This window comes from Polypterus senegalus, chromosome 14, assembly GCF_016835505.1.
Source record: "Polypterus senegalus isolate Bchr_013 chromosome 14, ASM1683550v1, whole genome shotgun sequence".
Classification (NCBI taxonomy): domain Eukaryota; kingdom Metazoa; phylum Chordata; class Cladistia; order Polypteriformes; family Polypteridae; genus Polypterus; species Polypterus senegalus.
In genome coordinates this window covers 27,689,571-27,695,917 of record NC_053167.1, presented here as the reverse complement: position 1 = coordinate 27,695,917, position 6,347 = coordinate 27,689,571, and positions in this window count along the sequence as shown.

The following is a 6,347-nucleotide window of genomic DNA, read 5'->3' as shown; positions in this document are numbered from 1 at the left end:
AATAATGTGAATGACTGCTGGAAGTCACACTAAAAGTCAATGGCTGAGCTGGAAGATGATGGAGGGTCTAGTCAAAGTTACAAAAGAGGATGGAATTTGATCTCAAAGGACTGGAGACCTGCTGAAAATCACACTACAAGTCAATGGATTCCTTGAGAAGTGTGGGGGAGAATTCACTGTCATATTGTGGGTCAGTACACATATATGAAGGACACCTAATAAGGTTTAAACGATCCAGAGTTTGTGCTTTATGGGGAATACTTTGGACAAAATTAAATAAATAAACAAATAACTGTGCAAATAAGCAAACGCACAGTGAAATGTCATTCAGTCAGTTAGGTTATAACCCACTTAGCCTTGAACCGGGTCGCTGGGGGTTGCTGCCAGCATAGGATGAAAGGCAGGAACAAACCCTGGACAGGGCACCAGTCCATCACAGGGCAAACACACACACACACACACACACACACACAACCACATATTATGGCCAATTTAGCATAGCCAATCCAGATAACCTGCATGTCATTGGACTGTGGGAGGAAACCCACACAGACACAGAGAGAACACGCATACTCCACGCAGGAAAGACCCAGGACGTGAACCCTGTTCTCCTTACAGCGAGGCAGCAGTGCTTCTCATGTATATATATTTTTTTACATATATATTTCTGAAATACATTTGGTCAAAAGCATAGATGTCAAAGGTGGGACGACAGCAATTATTTAGTTATTTCATCATTCATTTATTTTAGTGATACCACACACAATGTAAAATATACCTTGAAATGAAAAGTATCATCTTCACCCATCACATCTGAGAGGATGGTCTCTAATGAGTTCCTGTGTTTTGACTGCCATCAAGGGCTACATATACAGCAGACACTAGAGATACAGGCTCCTGATGATAAATTAATGTAGCTATTTCATGCAGTAATGTTGGGCAACTTTTTCATAACCTCCACAGACACACACAACCAGAATTTTCATCACCTGCTTCATCGATGATTTCCCAATCAAAACGCAGCTCTCACTTTCAACTTCCATCCATTTTCCAACCTGCTGAATCTGAGTCTGCTGGAGCCAATCCCAGGGCACAACGCAGGAACCAATCCTGGGCAGGGTGCCAACCCACCGCAGGACACACACAAACACACACTAGGGCCAATTTAGAATCTCCAATGCACCTAACCTGCATGTCTTTGGACTGTGGGAGGAAACCACACAGACACGGGGAGAAAATGCAAACTCCACACAGGGAGGACCTGGGAAGCGAACCCGGGTCTCCTAACTGTGAGGCAGCAGCACTACCACTGCGACACCGTGCCACCCCCACTTTCAACTTTGACGGGTGAAATCAAGATCATTTCAATGCATGTTTCATGTTGTCCCTGAAATAAGGAAATTAAGAAAAAATTAAATGAATATATAAAGAAATCAGCAACAACCAATATATTTTTCATGGCACATTATTAATGCTGACATATCATTGTGTTTTTTTATTTATTTCTTGTCACATTTCACGATACACTTATTTAGTTGTGTATGTTTTTATTATTAATTCCTCCATAATGCTTTAGGAGTCCTGCTTTGAGTTCTTCATGAAAAGGACAGGTGACCAGGCAATTCATTTCATCATTAGACCTTTTCAAGTAGCTGATAGAAAAGTCATTTAATACATAACATAATCACATTCTTGTGACTAATAATAACAATAAAATATGTAAGACATGCAAAAAATATAAATCATAAAAACAGATGGTAGTATTTAAAAAAAAAACTCTTTTTATAAAATGTGGCTCCACAAAACGGATGAAAATAACAAAGAAAAAATTAAAATGTACTGCATATAATAATCCATTTTAAAAATGTCACTTCCAAAATTCCTAAATTATATTGCTTTCCCAAATTTGGCTGACTATTGCAGTGGACTGTGATATCATTGATGGTGACACTTGTTAGTTCTTGTGCTAAATGTCAGCTCCTAGACTTCCCTCATCACACACTCACAGACACACACACAAGAAATCTCTGCCACGTGACTGAGGTCTTAGTCTCACAGAGATGCTAACTTATTTTTTATTCTACATTGAACATTTGGCTGGGAATGACAAAAAGGATCAACTCCAGTCCAATATGGGGTGTGCACAACAGGAATTTTGAGGTCTCCCAAAATGGGGCACACTCCACAATCTGCAGACCCCTCTATTAAAATATGCTATAATGAATTTTAGTCCTTTGAACTTTTAATAAAAATATAGCACGGTGACTATGGACTGACTGTGCATCTCTATTGCTCTCTTAAGGGGTAAATGCTCATCCACCTTCTTTACCCTCTCAACTAACCTGTGGTTTCAAAGAAACTTACCATATGTAAGTGACAATGAGCCAAGGTACAAACCACGAGCCTGTGACATATGCTACTACAAACTCACACACATCTGGTCAAATTTGCTTCTCCAAATGACTGTGGCAGGAAACTATAAACTCCAGAGTCTTGTAAAATGCAAACTATACCATGGTGCAGAACTTAATAGTGGATCAAAGCTGTAGTGCAACTCCACTCACTTACTGCCTAATTAATAACCAACAATTGTGTCAGAAAAGGCAGTGTCCTCAGAGAAACACAAGGGTAAGATATGTAGGCCAGCGAAGAGTCACACCAGAAGTGGGAGATATGGGGGTCAAGAAGCAAACTGCACATTGGAGAAAATGTAATCTGTGGAGACCTGATCAGGGTTACACTGGGGATAATTACAATTTAATTAAAGATTATTGAAAAAAAATTACATGTTTGACAATAAATCTTGTTTTTACATTTTTTCCTCTCTTTACAGATACCTCAGTCCTGTGGTACGTATTTGGACAAAGCAAATTTAGATAATGGATAGATAGATGGAGATTTTATTTTTGAGAGAAACAGCGCAGTGGCAAACTTGGTATTCTTGGTTAGACCGCTGTGCCTTGTTGATGTCTATGTGGAATTTGTACATCCCCACACTATCTGGGTGGGATTCCACTGGGGTACTTAAGATCCCCAAAGACATTCCACGCAGTTTAAGTAGTGAATCTAAACTGGCCCTTTTTGGGGGTGTGCTTGAATTGGCCCTGCATTGGTCTTGTGCTTAGGTTTCAGCTCCCTGCATTCTGAATTGGATTAGAAGTTTGAGAATGTGTGGCACTGAGCACAGGTTTCATTCCTGTTAATGTGAAAAAAGTTTATGCTTGCATGTGTTTTCACAAGGTACCCTGGTTTCCTACAAATATGAATGTTAGAAAAGCTGGTGAAGTAAATTGATCCAGAAGAGTGACTGTGCCCTTTATCCAGACACTTTCTGAATTTGCACTAACTTCTGACACCTTGGAATGGACCAATCAGACTCAAAAGGACAAATGGGTGAGTGGATGTGTACAGCAATTAACATACTTTGATACATTAGTTCTGAGGACTACGCATGTTGCTTGGATGTCCACATGGATTGAAGAACTTTTTGCTTACATTATTTTTAATTAAATATTAAAAATGTGTTTTAGTTACTATTTTGCCAAGAAAGAATTTTCATAGAGAAGAAAAATCATTTAATAAATATAATTAATTCTGATTAAAAAAAATTCACTGTGGTTCATTTTCAAATGTCATTTGCCAAATTATACTGTGGATAATAAACAGCTCCCCCGTGTGTTTTCAAACAACATTACTGTTACAGTGAACAAAAGGCAAAAGGAAATTATTTGCAACAAGTTGGAAATAAATATGCAGACTTCAATTAACAGTGAAATCTCCTTCTGAAAAAACACTAATCTACCCATCTATTTTCTAAATGTATTTGCTGAAGAACAGGGTCAGATGGGCATATAACAATAATAAAAAGAAGAAGAAGAATGCACTGCATGGGGAAGCTGCCTGCAAAATCCAACATTATGGACTCAAATCCAGTGCCTGGTCCTTATCGGTGGAGAGACTGCACATTCCTTCCACCTACATGGGTTTCCCAGCAGGTACTTTGCTTTACCTTCACATTCCTTAAGACATGCAGGTTAAGTTCATTTCAAATTAGCCCTTGTATCCAGGATTACTACTCACCTATGTCCAGGGTCAATGGAATAAGCTCTGGAAAAAAAAACTCTTGCATCACCCTTAAGCAGATTTATTATTATTATTATTATTATTATTATTATTATTATTATTATGAAATATTGGCTTTGATGCAGTGGTGCTTTTACCAGGACTGTGTTGTTGGGAGAAGTCCTGAAATCAGCAACCATGAAGTAAGTTGACCATGCCTGAGAAAGGAACAGTAATAATAATGGTTGGCATGGTGGTGCACTGGTTAGTGTTGTTGCCTTATACCTACTCTGGGTTAAAATTCTGGTCAATGATCACTTTGAGTTTGCACAATCCTTATATGCTTATGTGGAAAATCACATTTTCCTTTCACAACTCAAACTTAAATGGTAAATGTCACAGGCAGCTCCATAGGGGCTCATTAGCAATGCTAAAGAGAGTGTGTTTCACACAATGGACTGGTGCCCTGTTCAGTTTTGGTTTCTCGCTTGCACCAGATGTTGTGTATCACAGGGTACACTTTTGTACAGATACTTACACTGGGCCAATTTGGATTTGCTTGATCCTCAAAGTAGTAACTCTATCCACAGCACCAGTGTGATCTGAATAAAGTGCAGGCTTTAAAATGAATGAACGGACCACTGACCACAGTCAATATGTAATACAAAATGTCTATTTAAGAAAAAAAGTGTCTACATTTTTAAAATAAAGTTTTTTTCTCTTAGGTTGGTTCATTTCTCTCTCCAAGGCGGCATGGTGGTGCAGTGGTAGCGCTGCTGTCTCGCAGTTAGGAGACCCAGGTTCGCTTCCCGGGTCCTCCCTGCATGGAGTTTGCATGTTCTCCCTGTGTCTGTGTGGTTTCCCTCCGGGTACTCCAGTTTCCTCCCAAAAACATGCAGGTTAGGTGGATTGGAGATTCTAAATTGGCCCTAGTGTGTGCTTGGTGTGTGTGTCCTGTGATGGGTTGGCACCCTGCCCGGAATTGGTTCCTGCCTTGTTGGCTGGGATTGGCTCCAGCAGTGTTTGGATTCAGTGGGTTGGAAAATGGATGGATGGAACTCTCTCTCTCTCTTTACACACACAGAATGAGACAGGGAGAGAGAAATAAACCAACATAAGAGAAAAAAAGTTTATTATATATATATATATATATATATATATATATATATATATATATATATATATATATATATATATATGGAGTGGACCGGACACAGACAGACAGACATGTTGTTCTTCACCACCACACGTATTTATTATATACAATATTTACAAATAATGGTCACTCAGACCCAGTTCAATGTGCACAAACCCCAACACACAGTCCTGGCCTCACAAATGCCTCTCTTTGGGCCGCCTCCACACTCCTCACGTGCCTTGTCCTGCTCCCACCCGACTCCAGCCCTGAATGAAGGGAGACGGCCCCTTTTATACGCTCCCGGATGAGCTCCAGGTGGTTCCCGGCATTCCATGCCCTGAACCCGTGGCCCCCAAAGCAACCAGGAAGGCGGCCCCCACGTGATCCCAGATGGGCACACACTCACTTCCGGTCCTCCAAGGTGTCCCGGCCGGGTTGTCGCCCCTGGCATCCGCGACAATATATATAGTCACACACATGTAATAGTTAACTTACCACAAAATCAAAGTTTTTCCATTGTCATCTCACTCTCCTAACCTGACCCCTATACAAAGTATTAAATGTATGGGTGCCAACAATTGTGGCACATGTGTTTTTCTTAAAAATATTTATTTCTCGACTAGAGCTTTGTTTTTCTTTCAATTGACTTGTTTTAATTAAAAGTCAGATGTTTCTCATTTTTTTCAGTGCAAGATGACGGTTCTTCAACAGTGATTTTTTTTCTATCCCTTTTTACTAATTTAGAATTTTCACTATTTTTTAGGGATGCCAATAATTGTGGAGGGCACTTAATATATATACATATATTATATATATATGTATGTATGTATATAATAACAGTCTGGAAAAGAAATTGCCACTGAGGCAGTGTGTCCTAAGAAGCCATTTAAAAAAAAAAAAAAAAGTGGAACTGTTCAGTCTGCTGTGGAGAGGTGTGGGCAGAGGAGACACATCTGCTACTCTTAAATAAAGCAGCCTCTGGGATGCTGAGGGGGGCATTGTAAGGAAGTATATAAAGTTGTTAGAGAGTGTTTTTGTCTAGTGGGTTGTTCTAGGCCTGTTTTTTCCTGCCTATGTTTGCAGTGAAGACGTGTCCCCTGGAGTGACAAATCCGATGAACGAGTCTGGATTTGGCGGTTGTCAGGAG